This window comes from Oncorhynchus mykiss, chromosome 2 (genome assembly GCF_057628025.1).
Source record: "Oncorhynchus mykiss isolate SJ-2025 chromosome 2, ASM5762802v1, whole genome shotgun sequence".
NCBI lineage: Eukaryota > Metazoa > Chordata > Actinopteri > Salmoniformes > Salmonidae > Oncorhynchus > Oncorhynchus mykiss.
The window spans coordinates 75,400,132-75,425,309 of NC_143023.1; the positions used below are offsets into that span (position 1 = coordinate 75,400,132).

General features: G+C 43.2%; 1 protein-coding gene across 1 annotated transcript in view; it reads right to left on the reverse strand.

Moving 5' to 3' along the window:
• LOC110496093 (metabotropic glutamate receptor 3) overlaps positions 1 to 24,307 on the reverse strand; it is a 918,426-nt gene extending 894,119 nt beyond the window's left edge. The window contains exons 1-2 of the mRNA XM_090207701.1: positions 24,182 to 24,307; positions 23,752 to 23,813 (exon numbers count right to left, since the gene is read on the reverse strand). The gene's annotated coding sequence lies outside the window, so the exon portion shown is untranslated. The remainder of the gene's footprint in view (positions 1 to 23,751; positions 23,814 to 24,181) is intronic.
• Between the last annotated feature and the right edge of the window lie 871 nt (positions 24,308 to 25,178).

The window sequence follows — 25,178 nt, forward strand, 5'->3', positions numbered from 1 at the left end:
ACCGGTGTCGCTCATTCAGCCGGTTCTCCCCATTAAGCAGTGAGTCGGAGTCAGAGGCCGAGCCTTCTCTGGTGGGGTCTGACTCTTCTCGGGGTCTGAGATGCCGAAGCCTCCCACCATTAGCTCTGACAAATTGAAAACCCTAGTCACTGGCGACTCCATTACCCGTAGTATTAGACTTAAAACGAATCATCCAGCTATCATACACTGTTTACCAGGGGTCAGGGCTACCGACATTAAGGCCAATCTGAAGATGGTGCTGGCAAAAGCTAAAACTGGCGAGTGTAGAGAGTATAGGGATATTGTTATCCACGTCGGCACCAACGATGTTAGGATGAAACAGTCAGAGGTCACCAAGCGCAACATAGCTTCAGCGTGGAAATCAGGTAGACAGATGTGTCGGCATCGAGTAATTGTCTCTGGCCCCCTCCCAGTTAGCGAGGTCTACAGCAGAGTCTCACAACTCAGTCGCTGGTTGAAAACTGTTTTCTGTCCCTCTCAAAAGATAGAATTTGTAGATAATTGGCACTCTTTCTGGGACTAACCCACAAACAGGACCAAGCCTGGCCTGTTGAGGAGCGACGGACTCCATCCTAGCTGGAGGGGTGCTCTCATCTTATCTACGAAAATAGACAAGGCTCTAACTCCCCTAGATCCACAATGAGAGAGGGTGCAGGCCAGGCAGCAGGCTGTTAGCCAGTCTGTCAGCTTAGTGGAGTCTGCCACTAGCACAGTCAGTGTAGACAGCTGAGCTATCCCCATTGAGACCATGTCTGTGACTCGACCTAGGTTGGGCAAAACGAAACATGGCGGTGTTCACTTTAGTAATCTCACTGGAATAAAGACCTCCTACATTCCTGCCATTATTGAAAGAGATTGTGATACCTCGCATCTCAAAATAGGGCTACTTAATGTTAGATCCCTCACTTCCAAGGCAGTTATAGTCAATGAACTAATCACTGATCATAATCTACATGTGATTGGCCTGACTGAAACATGGCTTAAGCCTGATGAATTTACTGTGTTAAATGAGGCCTCACCTTCTGGTTATACTAGTGACCATATCCCCCGCGCATACCACAAAGGCAGAGGTGTTGCTAACATTTATGATAGCAAATTTCAATTTACAAAAAAAAAAAAACTATGTTTTCGTCTTGTGAGCTTCTAGTCATGAAATCTATGCAGCCTACTCAATAACTTTTTATAGCTACTGTTTACAGGCCTCCTGGGCCATATACAGCGTTCCTCATTGAGTTCCCTGAATTACTATCGGACATTGTAGTCATGGCAGATAATATTCAAATTTTTGGTGACTTTAATATTCACATGGAAAAGTCCACAGACCCACTCCAAAAGGCTTTCGGAACCATCATCAACTCAGTGGGTTTTGTCCAACATGCCTCCGGACCTACTCACTGCCACAGTCATACTCTGGATCTAGTTTTGTCCCGTGGAATAAATGTTGTGGATCTTAATGTTTTTCCTCATAATCCTGGACAATCGGACCACTATTTTATTACGTTTACAATCGCAACAAATAATCTGCTCAGAGCCCAACCAAGGATCATCAAAAGTCATGCTATAAATTCTCGGAAATCCCAAAGATTTCTAGATGCCCTCCGCCTACTCAAGGACGTCAGAGTACAAAAATCAGTTAACCACCTAACTGAGGAACTCAATTTAACCTTGCGAAATACCCTAGATGTAGTCGCACTTCTAAAAACCAAAAGCGTTTGTCATAAGAAACTAGCTCCCTGGTATATAGAAAATACCTGAGCTCTGAAACAAGCGTCCAGAAAATTGGAACGAAATGGCGCCACACCAATCTTCCGACTAGCTTGGAAAGATAGTACCGTGCAGCATCGAAGAGCCCTCACTGCTGCTCGATCATCCTATTCTTCCAACTTAATTGAGGAAAATAAGAACAATCCAATCCAAATTTCTCTCGGAGGAGGACCTGAGCCCTTGGACCATGCCTCAGGACTACCTGGCCTGATGACGCTTTGCTGTCCCCAGTGCTGCTGCTCAAGTTTCAACTGTTCTGTCTGCGGCTATGGAACCCTGACCTGTTCACTGGACGTACTACCTGTCCCAGACCTGCTGTTTTCAACTCTCTTGAGACAGCAGGAGCGGTAGAGATACTCTGAATGACATTTGCTCCTGAGGTGCTGACCTGTTACACCCTCGACAACCACTATGATTATTATTATTTGACCCTGCTGGTCATCTATGAAGAGTTGAACATCTTGGCCATGTTCTGTTATAATCTCCACCCCGCACAGCCAGAAGAGAACTGGCCACCCCTCATAGCCTGGTTCCTCTCTAGGTTTCTTCCTAGGTTCTGGCTTTTCTAGGGAGTTTTTCCTAGCCACCGTGCTCCTACACCTGCATTGCTTGCTGTTTGGGGTTTTAGGCTGGGTTTCTGTATAGCACTTTGAGATATCAGCTGATGTACGAAGGGCTTTAGAAATAACTGTTATCTGATTTGACATGTGCTGAATACAACAGGTGTAGACCTTACAGTGAAATGCTTACTTAGAAGCCCCTAACCGACAATGCTGTGCACCGGTTAGTTGAGGTAATATGTACATGTAAAGTGACTATGCATAGATAATAACAACAGAGAGTAGTAGTGGAGTGGTGTAAAAGGGGGGGGGCAATGCAAACAGGCTTGAGGGAAGAAGCTGTTTAGAAGCGTCTTGGACCTAGACTTGGCGCTCCGGTGCCGCTTGTCGTGCCATAGCAAGGAGAACAGTCTATGACTAGGGTGGCTGGAGTCTATGACCATTTTTAGGGCCTTTCTCTGACACAGCCTAGTATGGAGGTCCTGGATGGCAGGAAGCTTGGCACCAGTGATGTACTGGGCCGTTCGCACTACCCTCTGTAGTGCCTTGTGGTCAGAGGTCGAGCAGTTGCCATACCAGGCAGTGATGCAACCAGTCAGGATGTTCTCGATGGTGCAGCTGTAGAACCTTTTGAGGATCTGAGGACCCATGCCAAATCTTTTCAGTCTTCTGAGGGGGAAAGGTTTTGTCATGCCCTCTTCACGACTGTCTTGGTGTGCTTGGACCATGTTTGTTTGTTGGTGATGTGGACTCAAAGGAACTTGAAGCTCTCAACCTGCTCCACTACAGCCCCGTCGATGACAATGGGGCCGTGCTCGGTCATTTTTTTCCTGTAGTCCACAACCTTCTTTGTCTAGATCACACTGAGGGAGAGGTTGTTGTCCTGGGTGAACAGGGAGTACAGGAGGTGACTGAGCATGCACCCCTGAAGGGCCCAGTTGTTGAGGATCAACGTGTCGGATGTGTTTAGTCCCAGCTTATTGATGAGCTTTGAGGGCACTATGGTGTTGAATGCTGAGCTGTAGTCAACAAATAGTATTCTCACATAGGTGTTCTTTATGTCCAGGTGGGAATTTCATAGGATATAAAATCACACAGAGATATCAGACTTTTAACAGAAGTTTTTGTTGTTGTTGCATAAATGGTCTAACTTCAATGTTCTGATATGTTGTACCAGTGTGTTGTGATGTTCCATTTTACTGTAAAATGAATACTCTGAAACGCTGTTCTAATATCAATGTTCTTTGTTCCATTATGTTCTGATAGGAAGGTTTGTTTCTACTAATGTAGCAGACTTGAATAAACCAGCAGTTCCTGGAATTACCAGATGTTGTTCTCACGCTGATGAATAACACAACACAGGAGGTAGCTTTTCATTATATGAGGACAATATACTCACACACACACACACACACACACACACACACACACACACACACACATACACACACACACAAACAGATATGCCTGTGTACATTATCCAGGTCACCCGTGAAACAAGTCATTATTTGAATGAGGACATCGGGAGATGACATGTAAACCGGCCACTGGGGCAACAGTGAGCGCTGTTACCTTCATGACGGTTTTGGTTTGGCTTGGGCATTGTGGGTTTCAGTTTTGCTTGGGCACAGCCTGATCAATCTTTAATACCGCAGTTGACAGTGCATGTCAGAGTAATAACCAAGCCATGAGGTCAAAGTAATTGTCCGTACACCCCCGAGACAGGATTGTGTCGAGCCACAGGATTGTGTCTGTGGAAGGGTACCAAAAAATGTCTGCAGCATTGAAGGTCCCAAAGAACACAGGGGCCTCCCTCCTTCTTAAATTGAAGAAATTTGGAACCACCAAGACGAGGGAGAAGGTCCAGTGGCCAGACGGAAGCCCCTTCTCAATTAAAGGCACATGACAGCCCCCTCTGAGTTTGCCAAAAGGCGCCTAAAGCTTCTTAGGGCTGAGATCCCGTTAACGGGATCGATATGACAACAGCCAGTGAAAATGCAGGGCGCCAAATTCAAAACAACAGAAATCTCATAATTAAAATTCCTCAAACATACAAGTATCTTATACAATTTTAAAGGTAATCTTGTTGTTAATCCCACCACAGTGTCCGATTTCAAATAGGCTTTACAGCGAAAGAAAACACAGCCATTTTTCCAGCCAAAGAGTGGTCACAAAAATCAGAAATAGAGATAGAATTAATAACTAACCTTTGATGATCTTCATTAGATGACACTCATAAGACTTCATGTTACACAATACATGTATGTTTTGTTCGATAAAGTTCATATTTATATAAAAAAATCTCAGTATACATTGTCACGTTATGTTCAGTAGTTCCAAAAACATCAGGTGATTTTGCAGAGAGCCACATCAGTTTACAGAAATACTCATTATAAATGTTGATGAAAATACAAGTGTTATGCATGGAACTTTAGATACACTTCTCCTTAATGCAACCGCTGTGTCAGATTTCAAAAAAGCTTTACGGAAAAAGCACACCATGCAATAATCTGAGTATGGCGCTCAGAGACCCAACAAGCCAAAACGATATCCGCCATATCGTGCAGTCAACAGAAGTCATAAATAACATTATAAATATTCTTTGATGATCTTCATCAGAATGCACTCTCAGGAATCCCAGTTCCACAATAAATGTTTGATTTGTTCGATAATGTCCATCATTTATGTCCAAATAGCTACTTTTGTTAGTGCGTTTTGTAAACAAACCCAAAGTCACGAAGCACGTTCACTAGGAGCAGACGAAATGACAAAAAGTTCCGTTACAGTCCGTAGAAACATGTCAAACGATGTATAGAATCAATCTTTAGGATGTTTTTAACATAAAACTTCAATAATGTTCCAACCGGAGAATTCCTTTGTCTGTAGAAAAGCAATGGAGCACGAGGTACCTTTCATGTGAATGTGCATGACCAGCTCGTGGCAATCTGCCAGACCACTGATGAACAGTAGAAGCCTCAAACAAGGCTCGAAAGACAGTTGACATCTAGTGGAAGCCTTAGGAAGTGCAACATGATCAATGTCCCACTGTATCTTCAATAGGGAATGAGTTGAAAATCGACCAACCTCAGATTTCCCACTTCCTTGTTGGATTCTTCTCAGGTTTTTGCCTGCCATATGAGTTCTGTTATACTCACAGACATCATTCAAACAGTTTTAGAAACTTCAGAGTGTTTTATATCCACATATACTAATAATATGAATATATTAGCAACTGGGACTGAGGAGCAGGCAGTTTACTCTGGGCACCTCTGGGCACCTTATTCATCCAAGCTACTCAATACTGCCCCCAGTCATAAGAAGCTAAAGGACTCTCAAACCATGAGAAACAAGATTCTCTGGTCTGATGAAACCAAGGAGGAGCACAGGAGTGGCTTCGGGACAAGTCTCTGAATGTCCTTGAGTGGCCCAGCCAGAGCACAGACTTGAACACGATCTAACATCTCTGGAGAGACCTGAAAATAGCTGTGCAGCGACGCTTCCCATCCAACCTGACATAGCTTGAAAGGATCTGCAGAGAACAATGGGAGAAACTCCCCAAATCAGGTGTGTCAATCTTGTAGAGTTATGCCTAAGAAAACTCGAGGCTGTAGTCACTGCCAATGCTGCTTCAACATAGTACTGAGTAAAGTGTCTGAATTCTTATGTAAATGTGATATTTCAGTTAAATATTTTTAATAGATGTTCCAAAATGTCTAATAACCTGTTTTTGCCTTGTCATTATGGGGTATTGTTTATTGATTGATGAGGGAAAAATACAATTTAATCAATTTCAGAGTCAGGCTGTAACATAAGAAAATAAGGAAAAAGTCAAGGGGTCTGAATACTTTTCGAATGCACTTTATAAATGCTCTAGACACCTTTCATGGGAATGTGCCAAAAAACATGAATGTGTCCAGTTTTCTGTGGATAAGGAGAATATTCCATCAGCGTCCCACCAAACATACACAGAACATGGTTGCCATAACGTAAGATGTGTCTGAAGATGAACTCTTTATACATCACATCTTGTTACTGTGCCAATCAAGGTCCTAATTAGGGAACTGCTGATCTAATCATAGCTCTTTGTCTGATGGCAAGGATACACTACAGAGTGTTTTTGGTTTATACACATTTCAATTATGTTCATTTATACAGTATTTATTCATGTCCTCACCTGGGATTTGAACTCACAACCTCTTGGTTCACAGTATTGCTATCTCCAAGCTATGTCACACTGTATGTGTTAGGTGTCAATTCATTTGACTATTCTCATCATTCATTTGGTTGACTTATTTCAGCAATTTAAGGTATTTCTGTATAGTTATCTAATGTTGGTGGAGCATGTTAACCTGTTGTAATGATAATCCTGAATCACTATGGTCAATAAAATACTTTTTCTTGTACTTTAGATTTACTTCATAGTGCATTCACCCTATTGCTTACACCAATCAAGTTCTACATGATTGCCCAGGGAGGAGGGGTTAGGGTTTCTTTTGGGCAGGGTCTAACTATACTGGCCAAATAAGTAGATGTTCTAGAGATATCCCTTATTGGGGCAGTGGTTAGGGTGGTTGACATTGGTGCTGGTAACCTGGGTTTGAGATCTGCTAGGGCAGTGTTTCCCAAACTTGGTACTGACCACATTTCTGTAAGTATGCATACACATATTTTCTAGTTTTGTCATAGATTTTCAAGCCAATTTATGTCAAAACTGTAACTAGGCTACTCAGGAACAATCAATGTCGTCTTGGTAAGCAACTATAGTGTATATTTAGCCTTGTGTTTTAGGTTATTGTCCTGCTGATAGGTACATTTTTCTCCCAGTGTCTGTTGGAAAGCAGACTGAGCCAGGTTTTCCTCTCTGATTTTTCCTGTGCTTAGCTCTATTCTGTTTATTTGTATAAATAAAAAGACCTAGTCGTTGCCAATGACAAGCATACCTATATCATGATGCAGCCACCACCCTGCTTGAAAATATGAAGAGTGGTACTCAGTGACGTGTTGTGTTTTGATTTGCCCAAAACATAACACGTTGTATTCAGTTAATAAAGTTAATTTCTTTGCCACATTTGTTGCAGTTTTACTTTAGTGCCTTATTACAAACAGCATTTTTTTTAAAACATTTGTATTTCACTCTGTTATTTATTTTAGCATTATGGAGTAACTACGATGTTGTAAATCCATCCTCAGTTTTCTCCAATCATAGCTATTAAACTCTTGTCTGTTTTAAAGCCACCATTGGCCTCATGGTGAAAACCCTGAGCGGTTTCCTTCCTCTCTGAGTGGTATCCTTCCACCTTGACATTATTGGGTATTGTGTAGGCCAGTGACATAAAATCTCAATTTAATACATTTTAAATTCAGGCTTTAACAAAGAAAAATATGGAAAAAAGTCAAGGGGTATGAATACTCTGAATGTACTATATACAGTATGTTTATGCAATTATTTGGCACAGTCACGAAAGACCTATCTGATCTAATTAAAATGACAATGACACGTTTGTTCTACATTGTGTATGTGGTGTAGATTTTTTAAAAAGACAATAGAGTTCTCTTTGAGATGCTCAGCTGTATAGAATTAATAAATACTGATTGTTTGTGAGGTAGTGGAAATGTTTTCAGAATTTGTGCTCAAGGGGAAATCCTACAGATTCCCATCTTTCAATGAGAAACTCATTTTAATTATATCAGATAGGTGTGTTGTAACTGTTGCTAAAGAATGACATTAACACATTTTGCTAAGAATGTGAGGGTGGGGTGATTCCCCTAGCAGGTCTTGAACCTTGGCCACCAGCACTAATGACGAACTCCCTAAAGACTGTCCCTATGACATGTGCTTATTGGGCCAGTGTAGTTAGACTCTGTACTGTCCAGAAGAAACCCTACCCCTCCTCCCTAAACACTTCTGAAGATCTGAAACAATTCAAATCAAATCAAAACAAATGTTAAACAACTTGATAGGTGTAAGGCTGTAAGCAATAGGATTAATGCACTTTGAAGTAGGTCTCAGCTCTGTTAAGAGGACACTCAATAAAACCTTTTATTGATCATAGTGATTCAGGAGTATCATTAAAACCTCTTCAAAGTAGTCCCCCTTTTAGGAGACCTGCATGCTTCTGGTACGGGTTCCGACTAACATTTTCGCTTATAAATCGATCTGTGGACACCGAAATGGCTTGCATTGAGTGGAAGCCCTGATTCTCACAGGCACAGGAGCATCTCTCTTCTGACTGTTTGAAGCAGGATTTGGAATCTGACACCACTCGATTCTGGGATGTCCCTCCTACCATTTCATTCACTTTTCTGACTGTCCATCAACTCCTGGCTGGACCCTACGTCACATTAATATCTTATGTTCTGAGAACATGGCAACTATGTTTAAATTTGACATTTTTGTAATTTAGCAGACACTCTTATCCAGAGCGACTTACAGTTAGTGCATTCATCTTAAGATGGCTAGGTGGGACAACCACATATCTCAGTCATTGTATTTCAATTTTATTCAATAAAGTAGCTATCAGCAAAGTCAGAGCTTGTAAGGGGGAAAAAAGTCAAGTGTGTGTTAGTTCACAAAAGGCTTTTGTGTGTATGTTTGATGTGACGTTGATGAAATATTCTCCTAAGCCTCAGAAAACTGGACACAGGAATGTTCTTGCAATGTTCCCATGAAGCGTGTCTAGAACATTAACATCTAACATTGTGAGAACATGGCAACCATGTGTATGTTTGGTGGGACGTTGATGGAATATTCTCCTAACCCTCATAAAATTGGACGCATGAATGTTCTTGCAATGTCCCATAAAAAACATCTTGAACATTAATGTTTACATTCTGAGAACATTGTAAACACATTCTAGATCAATTCTGCTTGACATTAAAGCTGCAATAGGTAACTTTTTGGGTGGTCCGACCAAACTCACATAAAAATGTGTGTTATAGATCAGCCATTGTCATTGAAAGCACGTCTAATAAGCGATAGCTGTTCTATGTGCACTACTTCTATGCTTCCCGTTGTTTAGTTTAGTTTTTGTTTACTTTGGGTTTTGTACACCAACATCAAACAGCTGAAAATAAAATATTGTTGGTTCTGGAAAACATATTTCACAGCGGTTTAGATGGTAAAATGAATATCTACACTATACTTGTTTCTTTTGTCACATAAACTGAACTTAGAATTTTAACAACCAGTAAATGGCGATTTCTGCATAGTGCGCCTTTAAGGGAATGTTCTCCTATTTTTATCATGCTAATACGTTTCTCAGAAGGTTTTTGCTAAGATAGAGTGTTCCCATAACTAACGGAAAACTGGACACTCAAACTAAAAGGGAAACATTACCAGGTAACATTACAACAACATTCTCTCTCCCTAGAATTGTTAGCTGGGAAGGGAGGAGAAATGGTGTTGAGGTGTTTAGGCAAATGTGGTTTTCAGTCTAACGTGGTTTTCAGTCTAGTCCCTCTTATGCAATACATCTCAGGAGATCCTGACAAGAGACTGTGTGTGCGTGTGTGTGTGCGTGCGTGCATGAGCTGTGTATGATGTATTGTAGTAGTGATGTAAGGAGACATAAACCTGTATCTATCATAAAGCAGTCATTTTCCACACACACAAATAAATATCTTATTAAGCACACATTTTTCCCTATATGACGTTACTAATGGCAACATATTGACTTCACTCAACCTTGGCATGCCTTTCACCCTGGCTATCAACTGTGACATTCCATTGTAGGGTGCGTGTGTGTGTGTTCTCAGCACGGCTCAAGCAATTTCTCCAACCATTACCCAATTCAGTTGAATAGGAGACACGTATGCAGAGCGTTGGTTGTGAATTTTGGGGAGGTGCGCGGTCGGGCTGTGCGTCCCCCACAGATGGTGGTCTCAGAGTTGCATGGCTATGTCACAATGCCTGACTCTGAATTACGCTTTAGAGGTAAGGCAGGGCGGTAGTGGCCCACCCTCTGACAGTTTCTTTGCAAAACACTTGAGCATGCCGTCTCTGACCAACTCTCTCGTTATCGCTCTCCGAACGATCTTCTTGATCCTAACCGGTCAGGCTTCAAGATGGGTCAATCAACCGACACTGCTCTTCTCTGTGTCATGGAGGCTCTCCACACTGCCAAAGCTGATTCTCTCTCCTCTGTTCTCATCCTCCTAGATCTATCTGCTGTCTTCGACACAGCGAAACATCAGATCATCCTCTCCACCTTCTCAGGGCTGGACATTGAGCTTGAGGTGGTGGGCCGACATCCAAGCTGAGATATCTGCCAGGCCCGCAGATATGCGTGTCGCCACCTGGGTATGAGAAGGGGGAATGAGAAAAGTAGTTGAGTGTCATCTGCATAGCAATGATAGGAGAGACCATGAGAGGATATGACAAACTGAGTGACTTGGTGTATAGAGAAAATAGGAGAGGACCTAGAACCAAGCCCTGGGGGACACCAGTAGTGAGAGCAGGTGGTGCAGACACAGATCCTCTCCACACCACCTGGAAGGAGAGACTTGCCAGGTAGGATGCAATACATGAGTGTGCAGAGCCTGAGACACCCAGCCCTGAATGGTGGAGAGGAGGATCTGATGGTTTACGGTGTCTCAGGCAGCAGATACATCTTGGGGGATGAGAACAGAGGATAGATAGTAATTTAGGTTAGAGCAGAGAGCCTCTGTGACACAGCAGAGCAATTTAAGTTGGGTGACACATCTTGAAGCCTGACAACTTAGGGTCAAGAAGATCATTCTGAGAGAGATAACAAGAGAGAACACTCATGTGTTTTGAAAAAAAGGCAAGGGTTACCAGTCTGTAGTTTTTGACATTAGAAGATTTGAGGAGACAGGAGGGAGAAGAATTTAGCAGAAGGAAGAGAGGATAGGATAGAAGAGGAGAGAGCAAAGATTGTGACGGCCCAAGACCATCTGTGTAGGGGGTGAGTAGGTAGGTTGGAGGAGAGAGGGAGAAAAATCTACAAAATGATCAGAGACCTAGAGGGGGGTTGCAGTGAGAATAGTAGGTGAACAGCCTCTAGTAAAGATCAGGTCAAGCGTATTGCCTGCCTTGTGAGTGGGAAAAGAGGCAAGGAGGGGAAAGAAAAAGGTGGAAAGAAATGAGTCGAAGTCAGGCATTGGGAGGTTGAAGTCGCCCAGTACGATAAGTGGTGAGCCATCGTTGAGAAATTAGCTTATCAAGGTGTCAAGCTCATTGAGTAGATTTGGAGATTGAGGCACCTGGTGGGCAATAGATGACAATAATGTTACACTTGGGTGGACAAGTGACAGTGGGAACATGGATTTCAAATTAGGAGATTAGGAGGGGGAAAAGAGAATCTCTATTTAGGATGAATGAGTAGCCCTGTGCCACCACCCGATGACCAGATGCTCTCAGACTATGAGAGAACACATAATCAGATGATGAGAGAGCAGCCGGAGTAGCAATGTTCTCTGGGGTAATCCATGTCTCCGTCAGGGCCAAAAAGTCTACGGACTTTAGGGCGAAAAAGAGATGACCGCCGATTGGCAGCTTCAAAGGCTGCCAGAGACTAGGAATTCCTCATGGATTGTGAAAAAACTGAAGTACTAACACTAATTGCTGATTGCCTAGCAGAGGTTAAGAAAAATACCTCCTCCAACAGACACCACCACCAATTATCAGAAAGCTATCACAAATTGACCTGAAACCAGTCCAAGTCAATGTTCCAACACTTCACAGTCACAAGTACTGAGCATTCAGCAGTTCAAAGCAATGATTAAATAGGGTACTAGGTAGAGAGACAGCACTTAACCAGAATTGCCCTAGGCAGACTATACCAACCACAACAACAAATATACTGAGGCTACTCTTGCAGAGATGAGTTGTTTTCCCAGACGATAGATGAGCTCTGTCTTTCTTTCGCTCTCCCTTCCTCTCTCTTTATATCTATCTATATCTATTGAGAGCTTGAGTTGTTTAACCGTGTGATTCATATTGGGAGACTGCCCACTGTGAATAAAACCTCATCAATCAACTTTGCCTGTGGCACACACAAACACACACACACACACACACACACACACACACACACACACACACACACACACACACACACACACACACACACACACATTAAGACGCATATCACTGACAAGCTATATTTAGACCTGCTGTTGGCTTTCACTGTAAATCCTCTACACCTCTCTCCCTTCCCTCTCTTTCTCCACCTCCTTATTCCTAGCTCTTTCCCTACAGAAGTAGTATCTACAGAATTGCAGAAGTGTAAGCTCTGTAGTTATGTGTTAGGACTGCCTGTCCTACATAGAGATGTATTAGAGCTGAGAAACCAGTCTGGTTTCATAGACTAGGCATAACATAGTAGATGCAACACAGTAAATGTACAGTATATCTGGGACACTCAAATTAGTATATGTTTCATTTGGTTTGGTTACATAAGACAGAAGGTAACTCAAGGCATAAGGGTGGTTTGTTGGACCTATAGCACAAATGTCTAGCAACCCAAAGGTTGCGTGTTCAAATGTAATTATGGACAACTTTAGGGGGGCAGGCAGGGGGAGCAGATAGCTGCCTAGTGGTGGCTATTCAGCAGCCATGGCTCAGTTGGCTAAGGTTATTTGATGATCTTCTTGGCCTTCCTGTCAACACATGGTGTTGTCCTGAGGGTAAGCGGTGTGCACCCAATGGTGTGTTCGGCTGAGCGTACCACCCTCTGTAGAGCCTTGCGGTCAGAAGCTTTGGGGTTGTCGTACCAAGCTGTGATGCAGCCTGACAGTATGCTCTTGATGGTGCTCCTAGCCTAGTTAACGTTAGCCACCTAACTAACGTTAGCCACAATAAATTGAAATTAGTAACAAATCATATAAAATGGATGATAGACCTCCCCCTATAGGCTGTCTCATCGTAGTCGGTGATCAGGTTGTTGTGTCATCAGCAAACTTAATGATGGTGTTGGAGTCGAGCCTGGCCGTGCAGTCATGAGTGAACAGGGAGTACAGGAGGGGACTGAGCACGCACCCCTGAGGGGCCCCCGTGTTGAGGATCAGCATTGCGGATGTGTTGTTACCAACCCTTACCACCTGGAGGCGGCCCGTCAGGAAGTCCAGGATCCAATTGCAGAGGGAGGTGTTTATTCCCAGGGTCCTTAGCTTAGTGATGATCTTTGAGGGGACTGTGGTTTTGAACGCTGAGCTGTAGTCAATGAACAACATTCTCACATAGGTGTTCCTTTTGTCCAGGTGTGAAAGGGTAGTGTGGAGTGCAATAGATATGGCATCATCTGTGAATCTGTTGTTGTGTTACGCTAATTGGAGTGGGTCTAAGGTTTCTGGGATAATGGTGTTGATGTGAGATGACTAACCTTTCAAAGCATTTCATGGCTACAGACATGAGTGCTACAGGTCAGTAGTCATTTAGGCAGGTTATCTTAGTGTTCATGGGCACAGGGAATATGGTGGTCTGCTTGGAAGATGTTGGTATTACAGACTCAGACAGGGAGAGGTTGAAAATATCAGTGAAGACACTTGCCAGTTGGTCAGCGCATGCTCAGAGTACACGTCCTGATAATCCGTCTGGCCCTGCGGGCTTGTGAATGTTGAACCTGTTTGGGATAGGGGGTGGTATTTTCACGTCCGGATGAAAAGCGTGCCCAAAGTAAACTGCCTGCTACTCAGGCCCAGAAGGTAGGATATGCATATAATTGTTAGATTTGGATAGAAAACACTCTAAAGTTTATAAAACTGTTAAAATTATGTCTGTGAGTATAACATAACTTATTTTGCAGGCGAAACCTCGAGGACAAATCATCCAGGAATTATTTATTTTGAGGTGACTGTGTTTTCAATTGGTTTTCAATGGGAATTTAGATTTCTGAGGCATCGGGTTGCAGTTCCCATGGCTTCCACTAGATGTCAACAGTCTTTAGAAATTGGTTGATGTTTGGTTGATCAATTATTGGTTGACCAATTATATGCATATCCTCCTAGCTTCTGGGCCTGAGTAGCAGGCAGTTTACTTTGTGCACGCTTTTCATCCGGACGTGAAAATATCGCCCCCTAGCCCGAAGAGGTTTTAAGTTTCCCTGCATTAAGTCCCCGGCCACTAGGAGTGCCGCCTCTGGATGAACATTTTTCTGTTTGCTTATGGCGGAATACAGTTCATTGAGTGCGGTTTTAGTGCCAGCCTCGGTCTGTGGTGGTATGTAGACAGTTATGAAAAATACAGATGAAAACTTTCTAGGTAGATAGTGTGGTCTACAGCTTATCATGAGATACTCTACCTCAGGCAAGCAAAACCTTGAGACTTTCTTAGATATCGTGCACCAGCTATTGTTTACATATATGCATACAGTAGGCCCCCGCGCCGTGTCTTACCAGAGGCTGCTGTTCTGTCCTGCCAATGTTGTAGTTCATCCACGACTCGGTGAAACATAAGATATTACAGTTTTTAATGTCCTGTTGGTAGGATTTACGTGCTTTCAGTTCGTCCGATTTATTTTCCAGCGATTGAACGTTAGCTAGCAGGATGGAAGGCAAGAGCAGATTAGCCACTCATCACCTGATCCTCCCAAGGCACCCTGATCTCCTTCCACAAAACCTCAGTGTCCTTTTCCAGCGAATCACAGGGGTCTGGGCCTGGTCAGATGTCTGTAGCAGTACATCCCTCTCGTCCGACTCATTGAAGAAGAACTCATCGTCCAATTTGAGGTGAGTAATCCTAGTTCTGATGTCCAGAAACTCTTTTCGGTCATGAGAGACGAGAGCAGCAACATTATGTACAAAACAAGCTACGAACAATGTGAAAAAACTAACAAAATAGCATGGTTGGTTAAAAGGTGAAAAAAACGGCAGCCCTCCCCTCCGGCGCCATTATATCATACATATACATATACTAATTGGAGTGTCACGGATTTACATTTACTATGTTACGTCTACCCCTGAGTCCAGGTTGGAGAAACTGTATCCTAGCAGCTTCTGTTATACACTACATGTACAAGGCTGTAGAACAGGGAATTGATTTTCTGTTCTGGTTCAAAGGTTCATAATGAGATGTTGACAGGGGATGGAAATGGAAATCCAATGCAATCTGGCTTTACCCTACTGCATTTACCCTTCAGCTCCAATAAGGTGAAACACACCCAACCTCAGTGTTTGTGTGCCGGTCTGTTTGTGTGTGTGTGCGTGTGTGTGTCATCATCAGAGAGCCATTTTCTCTAAGGGTCAATTGATTTGATCATCATGTGATCAATCATGGAAGGCTTACAACTTACAGCCCTGCACCTCTATGTTCATCAGCCGCACACACCCCAGACCCACACGCACACACACACACACACACGCACGCACGCACGCACACACACACACACACACACACACACACACACACACACACACACACACACACACACAGACTTAATCTTGTATAACTAACCTTGTGGGGACACACAATTCTGTCCCGTTCAAAATCCTATTTTCCCTAACCCCTAACCTTAACCCCAAAACCTAACCTCAACCGTAAACCTAAACTTAGCTCCTAACCCTATCCCGAAGCCTAATTTTAACACTAACACTAAACCCCCTAGAAAAATCATTTGACCTTGTGGAGACTAACGAAATGTCCCCAGTTGGTCACATTTTTGTTTGTTTATTATTCTTGTTGGGACTTAAAATGGCGCCGGAGAAGAAGGCTGACGTTTTACGTGTCCCCAACCGATTGTGTTTTTTTGTTATTTTATTTGCTTTGTTTGTAACTTATTTCTTAACTGATTTTGTACATAATGTTGCCACCACCTTTACTCCTTTACACAACCATTACTCCACACACAGAGACGCATACAAAGCTCTCGCTCGCCCTCCATTTGGCAAATCTGACCATATTTCTATCATCCTGATTCTTGCTTACAAGCTAAAATTAAAGCAGGAAGCACCAGTGACTAGATTCATAAAAAAAGTGGTCATATGAAGCAGATGCTAAGCAGGAAGCTTATAAGAAATCCCGCTATGCCCTCCGACGAACCATCAAACAGGCAAAGCTTCAATACAGGACTAAGATTGAATCGTACTACACTAGCTCCGACACTCGTCGGATGTGGCAGGGCTTGCAAACTATTACAGACTACAAAGAGAAGCACAACCGAGAGCATCCCAGTGACACGAGCCTATCAGACGAGCTAAATAACTTCTATGCTCGCTTCAAGTGTTTTCAATTGGTTTTCAATGGGAATTGACTGGGGACCCTAGCCATGGGTCCCGAATGGACGGGAGACTCCGGCAGCACCGGACGGACGGGAGACTCCGGCAGCTCCGGAGAGAAGGGCGATTCCGGCAGCTCCTGGCTGACGGACGGCTTCGGCAGCTCCTGACTGACGGATGGCTCTGGGAGCTCCTGGCTGACCGACGGCTCTGGCAGCTCCTGACTGACGGACGGCTCTGGCAGCTCCTGACTGACGGGCAGCTCTGGCAGCTCCTGACTGACGGGTGACTCTGGCAGCTCAGGACAGACGGGCGACTCTGGCAGCTCAGGACAGACAGGCGGGTCTGGCAGATCCGGACTGGAGGGAAACTCTGGCAGATCCGGACTGGAGGGAGACTCTGGCAGATCCGGACTGGAGGGAGACTCTGGCAGATCCGAACTGGATGGAGACTCTGGCAGCGCTGGACAGGCGGGAGCACCTGTAGGGAGGAGACGGAGAGACAGCCTGGTGCGGGGGGCTGCCACCAGAGGGCTGATGCGTGGAGGTGGCACCGGATAGACCGGACCGTGAAGGCGCACTGGAGGTCTCGAGCACCGAGCCTGCCCAACCCTACCTGGCTGAATGCTCCCTGTAGCCAGGCCAGTGTGGCGAGGTGGAATAGCCTGCACTGGGCTGTGCTGGCGAACCGGGGACACCATGCGTAGAGCTGGTGCCATGTACCCTGGCCCGAGGAGACTCACTGGAGACCAGATGTGCTGAGCCGGCTTCATGGCACCTGGCTCGATTCCCAACCTAGCCCGGCCGATACGAGGCACTGCTATGTACCGCACCAGCTATGCCTGCGCACCGGGGACACCGTGCACCTCACGGCACAACACGGTGCCTGCCCGGTCCCTCTCTCTCCACAGTAAGCACGGGGAGTTGGCGCAAGTCTCCTACCTGACTTCGCCACACTCCCCGTGTACCCCTCCCAATAAATCTTTGGGGCTTCCAGCCGCGCTGCCGCGCTGCCTCCCCATACCGCCGCCTCTCAGCTTTCTCTGCCTCCAGCTCTGCCTTGGGGCGGCGATATTCCCCAGCCTGTGCCCAGGGTCCTTTGCCATCCAGGATCTCCTCCCATGTCCAGGAGTCCTGAGATCACTGCTGCTGCTGCTGCCCGTTACCACGTCGCTTGGTCCTTTGGTGGTGGGTGATTCTGTAACGGCCGTTGTTGGTGGAAGAAGGTGAGGACCAAGGTGCAGCGTGGTATGTGTCCATATTTATTCAAATGAACACGGAAATAACAAAAATACCAAAGAGAAACGACCGAAAACAGTACTGGCTGGTGCAGACACACAACAGAAAACAATCACCCATGAAACACAATAGAAAACAGGCTCCCTAAATATGGTTTTCAATTAGGGACAACGATTGACAGCTGCCTCTGATTGAGAACCATACCAGGCCAAACACAGAAATAGCAAATCATTGAAAAACTAACATAGACAACCCACCCAACTCACACCCTGACCATACTAAAACAAAGCCATAACAAAAGAACTAAGGTCAGAACATGACAAATCGTTTGCAACTGGGGACTCCAGACTAGTCAAGGGCTTGGTGATCGCTGACTAATTGAATCAGGTGTGCCAGTTAAGGGCTGCAACAAATATGTGAAACACCTGGTGACCACCAAGAATGTTTGGAAGCACTGCTGTAGGCTATATTTCGTGTCATTGTTATTACACTGACTCATGTGAATGACAAAGGTGTGTGAGAGAGACAGTTCATGAATTCCTACAAATACATAATATATGCACTATAACATTTCCAAATAAGCATCACACATCATTTATTCATTCCCTGTTATGACTGCACCATAATTATGTTGTAGCCACATGTATACAGTGTTTTAATTCAAGAATAAACAGAGTGATGATTGCAATGCAAATACCTGAGCACTGACCTTATTAATAACCTTCTAAATTAAAAACTAAAGAACATTGATGCTTACATGCTGACCACACCACACCGCTCTCTCTGAAAAATAAATCTACACCTACATGTTATTCAATAATTTAATCTAAACTGCTTGTGAGTGTCTGCGTAGCCAGGCGCTAAAATAGAACTTGGTTCTGTTATTGTTGCTTGACACTCTGCAAGTCCTGCCTCTCCCATCTCCTCATTGGTTTTTAGGAGCATATATCCACCTGGTTGATTGAAAGATGAATTGAGGTCCACACTCCAGTCCAGTTGGTGGTGGTAATGCACCTTGAAGTGAAGAAGAAGACTACTACTGAAGGAGAGATCGTTAGAAACTAGCAACAGCAACAGCAAGCTAGCTTCAGTGCCTTGCAAAAGTATTCATACTCCTTGGCATTTTTCCTATTTTATTGCATTACAACCTGTAATTTAAATTGATTTTTATTTGGATTTCATGTAATGGACAAACACAAAATAGGCCAAATTGGTGAAGTGAAATTCAAAAAATTACTTCGAAAGAAATTCAAAAAACAAAACGGAAAGGTGGTGTGTGCATATGTATTCACCCCCTTTGCTATTAAGCCCCTAAATAAGATTTAGTGCAACAAATTACCTTCAGAAGTGTCGTGGTAATTTCCTGTGTTACTAAGTGAAAGGAGAGATTACAAACCACACACAAGTCAGTTATACTTCAAACTTCATCTTTTAATAATATGAGCATCACCATAGCCCTTTGACTCTCAGACCAATTCGGTGTCTATAAATGAATTCTGAGAGTGTCAACATAATGGCAACTGAGATCTTTTATAGCAAAGATCCACCCCTCCCAACTCACAATGACGAAGCACAGGTCTTAGGAAAACTGCACAAAAGAAGACTTTTACTTGAGAGAGGAGTATCTCATAGCCAGGCAGCATTAGCTATAAATTATCGTTCAGTTTGGTCTCCTAAACTAAGTTCTTATCTCGTTCTTGGTACAACATAGTACCAAAACATTACCTCATCCAATGGCATATATCAATTGTCAATTCTAGATACTCCCATCTCAAATACAACCCCTCCTGGACAAGCTCACGGAGAGGAGAGAGAGCCTCTAGGTCAAGATAAGGGCAACATCAGAGGGGACATACAATGGTTCCAGACACTGCCATACTCATCCCCCAAATGGGAAAAGAAGGGAGTGACTAGCACACAGACATTGTGGAGCCAAGAGATAATTGGTTCCCCCTCAATCATCCCTTCACATGGTTTAAAAGATACATTCACATATGAAGACAAGCCTGACCTCTCCCCACTCTGGGCCCCAAGTGACTTTTCCCACATAAGCATATTTATGAAAGTAGATAAAGCATCTTATTTATCAATGTTACCTAACTAATTCTGATTCTGCTATGACAGAAGATTCACATAGATTGCACACAGGTGGACTTTGTTTGACTAACTAAGTGTCACATGATCTCAGTATATATACACCTGTTATGAACGGCCCCAGAGTCTGCAACACCACCAAGCAAGGGGCACCACCAAGCAAGTGGCACCATGAAGACCAAGGAGCTCTCCAAACAGATCAGGGACAAAGTTGTGGAGAAGTACAGATCAGGGTAGGGTTATAAAAATATATCCAAAACTTTAAACATCCCATCAGAGCACCATTAAATCCATTATTACAAAATGGAAAGAATATGGTACCACAACAAACCTGCCAAGAGAGGGCCGCCCACCAAAACTCACAGACCAGGCAAGGAGGGCATTAATCAGAGAGGCAAAAAAGATATAAAAGATAACCCTGAAGGAGCTGCAAAGCTCCACAGCGGAGATTGGAGTACCTGTCCATAGGACCACTTTAAGTTGTACAGTCCACAGAGTTGGGCTTTACGGAAGAGTGGCCATAACAAAGTAATTGCTTAAAGAAAAAAAAGCAAACATGTTTGTTGTTTATCAAAAGGCATGTGGGAGACTCCCCAAACATATGGGGAGTCAGATGAGACTAAAATTGATATTTTTGGCCATCAAGGAAAACGCTATGTCTGGCACAAGTCCAACACCTCCACCTTCATCACCCCGAGAACACCATGCCTAAGCATTGTGGTGACAGCATCATGCTGTGGGGACGTTTTACATCGGCAGGGACTGGGAAACCGGTCAGAATTGAAGGAATGATGGACGGTGCTAAACACCGGGAAATTCTTGAGGGAGACCTGTTTCACTCTTCCAGAGATTTGAGACTGGGACGGAGGTTCACTTTCCAGCAGGACAATGACCCAAAGCATACTGCTAAAGTAACACTCGAGTGGTTTAAGGGAAGTGTTTAAATCTCTTGGAATGGTCTAGTAAATGTCCAGACATCAATCCAATTGAGAATCTGTGGTATGACTTAAAGATTGCTGTACACCAGCGGATCCCATCCAACTTGAAGGAGCTGAGCAGTTTTGCCTTGAAGAATGGGTAAAAATCCCAGTGGCTAGATTTTCCAAGCTTATAGAGACATACCCCAAGAGACTTTCAGCTGTAATTTCTGCAAAAGGTGGCTGTACAAAGTATTGCCTTTGGAGAGGTGAATTGTAATGCACGCTCAAGTTTTCAGTTTTTTTGTGTAATTTCTTGTTTTTTTCACAAAATATTTTGCATCTTCAAAGTGGTAGGCATGTTGTGTAAATCAAATGATACAAACCTCCAAAAATCCATTATAATTCCAGGTTGTAAGGCAACAAAACAGGAAAAATAAAAATGCCAAGGGGGTGAATACTTTCGCAAGCCACTGCAGCTATGTGCATGAATTTTTCATGTTTTTCGACCTATCCCCAAATTAATATAGTTGGTTCAGAGTTCGTGTTGATATTTCAACCTGCATGTCTTGGATCGCATCTGGTGTGGATGTACGAAATCAACATGCGCACGATGGTGCACACGGACACTGGTGTGTGTCGGCCTAGACAGCATATTAGTGAAGATGTTTAGTGAGAGGACATTTATCTGGATCATATAAAACAAATGTTTAAATGTTTAATAGAGTAGAGCAGGGCTCTCCAACCCTCTCCCTGGAGGGATACTATCCTGTAGGTTCTCTCCAACCCTAATCTAGCACAGTTGATTCTAATAATTAGCTGGTTGTAAAACTGAATCAGGTTACTTTCAACTGGAGCTGGATTGAAAACCTACAGGAGGGTAGCTCTCCAGGAACAGGGTTGGAGAGCCCTGTAGTAAAGAATCTAAACGCATAACAATACACAATAGCAGTGGTGTCTCAGAGAAGTAGAGCCAGGGAAACAAACATCCTAACGCCTTCTCAGAGAGAACGTAAGAGGAGGATATCAGTGTATGTTTTAGAAGGGCTCAATTCTGCTTCTCCCATCTCCTCATTGGTTTTTAAAAGCATGTACCCACGTGGGTGATTGAAAGATCTTAAGTAAGAATTTGTTCTTAACCTACTTGCGTACTTAAATAAAGGTTAAATAAATAAATACATAACATCCCAAATCATCCACTAAACCAGTGGTCACCAACCTTTTCTAAGTCAAGATCACTTTCTGAGTGAAAATGCAAGCTGAGATCTACCACTATTTTTTTTTTAAACATGACTTAAAGAACATAAGTCTAAGCAACATTAACCAATTAACAGTTCTGTAGCAATGAGGTTATTACTGCATATTGGCTATGTTTGAATTGCCCTGCCAATGTAGTACTTCTCAGACAATTTAGAAAAGTTATTTAAAAAAATAGAGAATTTGTTGTACTACTTGTTAGGTATAGATAAGTGAGCATAATAATGAGCTTTTTTTTCACTGGACTGATGGCCTGCATCCGATGGTCAGTCTGAGGGGAGTCAGGGAGCAGCGGTGAGGCTGCCTCTCACCTGACACTGTTACGTCCGCTGTTGGAATTAGACCAAGGTGCAGCGTGGTATGCGTGTCATGTACTGTCATGTTGTGTCTTGTCTCTGTCCTTTCCCTTCACCCTGTCTCCCTCTGCTGGTCGTTGTTAGGTTACCTTTTCTCCCCCTCTTTCCCCCAGCTGTGCCTTGTCTCCTCCTAACCACCTCGTCACCCCTTTTCCCACCTGTTCCCTTTTTCCCTCTGATTAGGTCCCTATATCTCTCTCTGTTTCTGCTCCTGTCTTTGTCGGATTCTTGTTTGTTGTGTTTCATGCCTGAACCAGACTGTCATCATGTTTGCTGTAACCTTGTCTTGTCCTGTCGGAATCTGCCGGTCCGTCTGAGCCTACCTATGTTTGGTAATTAAAGAAGCTCTGTTTAAGTTAATTCGCTTTTGGGTCCTCATTCACGCACCGTAACAATGCGTACATTATGAATTTATTTAAATGTATTGAAATTAATTTAAATGAACACAAAAAAAACAAAAAAGACCAACAACACATAAAGTATTATACGCTAACACAGCAACTAACAAAAACAAGATCCCACAACTGAAGGTGGGAAAAAGGGCTGCCTAAGTATGATCCTCAATCAGAGGATGGACAGCTGCCTCTGATTGGGAACCATACCCGGCCAACAAAGAAATAGAACACATAGATTTGCCCACCCAAGTCACACCCTGATCTAACCAAATAGAGAATTAAAAAAGGCTCTCTAAGGTTAGGGCATCACAGACTCACCCTCCTCTTCCAGCTGATGGTGAAACTTAAGTGGCACTGCATTATTTCTGCCTCGTACACAAATTCATGTTGTTACTCCTATGACCAGAGAAAGTGAAATATTCCTACATATTAAAAAAGACACAAGCTGCTAATAATAACATCGCAAGCTTATCGGAACACTTTGCTGGAGAATGGCGCCGGATGGGATGGCTGCCGTATTACGGACTCCTATCCAATTGTGCCATTTTGTGTTTTTTCGCATTGTTTTTAAATTACTTTGTACATAATGTTGATGCTACCGTCTCTTATGACCGAAAATAGTTTCTGGATATCAGAACAGTGATTACTCACCTCAAACTGGACGAAGATGTTTTCTTTAACCTTTCTGATCTCCCCATCCCGGATCCGGGTTCGTGAATACAGACTCAAGCTCATTACCATAACGCAACGTTAACTATTCATGAAAATCGCAAATGAAATGAAATAAATATGCTAGCTCTCAAGCTTAGCCTTTTGTTAACAACACTGTCATCTCAGATTTTCAAAATATGCTTCTCAACCATTGCAAAACAAGCATTTGTGTAACAGTATTGATGGCTAACGTAGCATTTAGCATTAGTATTCAGCTGGCAACATTTACACAAAAAAACAGAAAAGCATTCAAAAAAATCATTTACCTTTGAAGAACTTCAGATGTTTTCAATGAGGAGACTCTCAGATAGCAAATGTTCAGTTTTTCCTGAAAGATTATTTGTTTAGGACAAATCGCTCCGTTTTCTGCGTAACATTTAGCTATGAAAAAAACCCTGTATCCAGGATTGTGTAAATCTATCAGCAAGCTCATTAGCATAACACAACGTTAACTATTTATGAAAATCGCAAATGAAATGAAATAAATATGCCATCTCTCAAGCTTAGCCTTTTCTAAACAACACTGTCATCTCAGATTTTCAAAATATGCTTCTCAACCATAGGAAAACAATAATTTGTGTAAAAGTAGCTAGCTAGAGTTAGCATTTCGCGTTAGCATTTAGCGTTAGCATTAGCGTTAGCATCCAGCACGCAACATTAACAAAAACATAAAAGCCTTCAAATAAAATCATTTACCTTTGAAGAACTTCTGATGTTTTCAATGAGGATACTCTCAGTTAGATAGCAGATGCTCAGTTTTTCCAAAAAGATTCCTTGTGTATTAGAAATAGCTCCGTTTTATACATCACATTTGGCTACCAAAAAAAATCCATAAATTCAGTCCTCAAAACGCAAACTTTTTTCCAAATTAACTCCATAATATCGACTGAAAACATGGCAAACGTTGTTTAGAATCAATCATCAAGGTGTTTTTCACATATCTCTTCATTGATACATCGTTCTTGGACACATGCTTTCTCCCCTGAATCAAATGGTAAAGTAGAAGCAGCTGGCAATTGCGCACCGAATTCGACGCAGGACACCAGGCGGACACTTGGAAAATGTAGTCTCTTATGGTCAATCTTCCAATGATATGCCTACAAATACGTCACAATGCTGCTAAGACCTTGGGCGAACGACAGAAAGTGTAGGCTCATTCGTTGCGCAATCACAGCCATATAAGGAGAGAATGGAAAACAGAGCTTCAGAAATTCTGCTAATTCCTGGGTGATGCATCATCTTGGTTTCGCCTGTAGAATGAGTTCTGGGGCACTTACAGACAAAATCTTTGCAGATTCTGAAACTTCAGAGTGTTTTCTATGCATAGTCGAGCATCTTTTCGTGACAAAATATCGCGCTTAAAACGGGAACGTTTTTTATCCAAAAATGAAATAGCGCCCCTAGAGCTCTAACAGGTTAATGAGTCTGACGCGAGGGATATAATGTTGCTCCCAGACAAGGCTCATATCCCTGTCATTCACATGAAGAAAATAAGGAAATACAGGGGGAGGTGATCAGGGTGCCTTGTGAGAATTCGTCGGCGAGTGAGTAATCTGCCTCCACCATCCGTTCTATTAGCCAATGTGCAATCACTGGAGAATAAACTGGATGAGCTCTTTTTGAGACTATTCTACCAATGGGACATTAAAAACGGCAATATCTTGTGTTTCACCAAGTCGTGGCTGAACAACGA